Raw genomic sequence first — 284 nt, 5'->3', positions numbered from 1 at the left:
TAACACTTACTAACCCTTGAGGTTTTTTCCTAAAAAATTAGGAGGTGTTAAGTTGTTCGTGAAAATTTGTTTTAGTAGTATACTTGAAATAATAAGATTTACCTAAAAGTCTTGACTTTATAAACTTAAAGTGTTATGAAGTCTTAGATGGTAAAATGATTTAAATTTTTTGAATCTTAGTTAAGTGAACTTACTTTAAAACGGTAAGATTTACTTAAAAAGTATTGATTTAAAAATATTGATTTTGTTTAAATTGACTTACTTTAAAAATGATAAGTCTAGCT

The sequence above is a fragment of the Lupinus angustifolius genome, chromosome LG17, assembly GCF_001865875.1.
Source record: "Lupinus angustifolius cultivar Tanjil chromosome LG17, LupAngTanjil_v1.0, whole genome shotgun sequence".
NCBI lineage: Eukaryota > Viridiplantae > Streptophyta > Magnoliopsida > Fabales > Fabaceae > Lupinus > Lupinus angustifolius.
Note: the sequence above shows the minus strand (reverse complement) of the source record.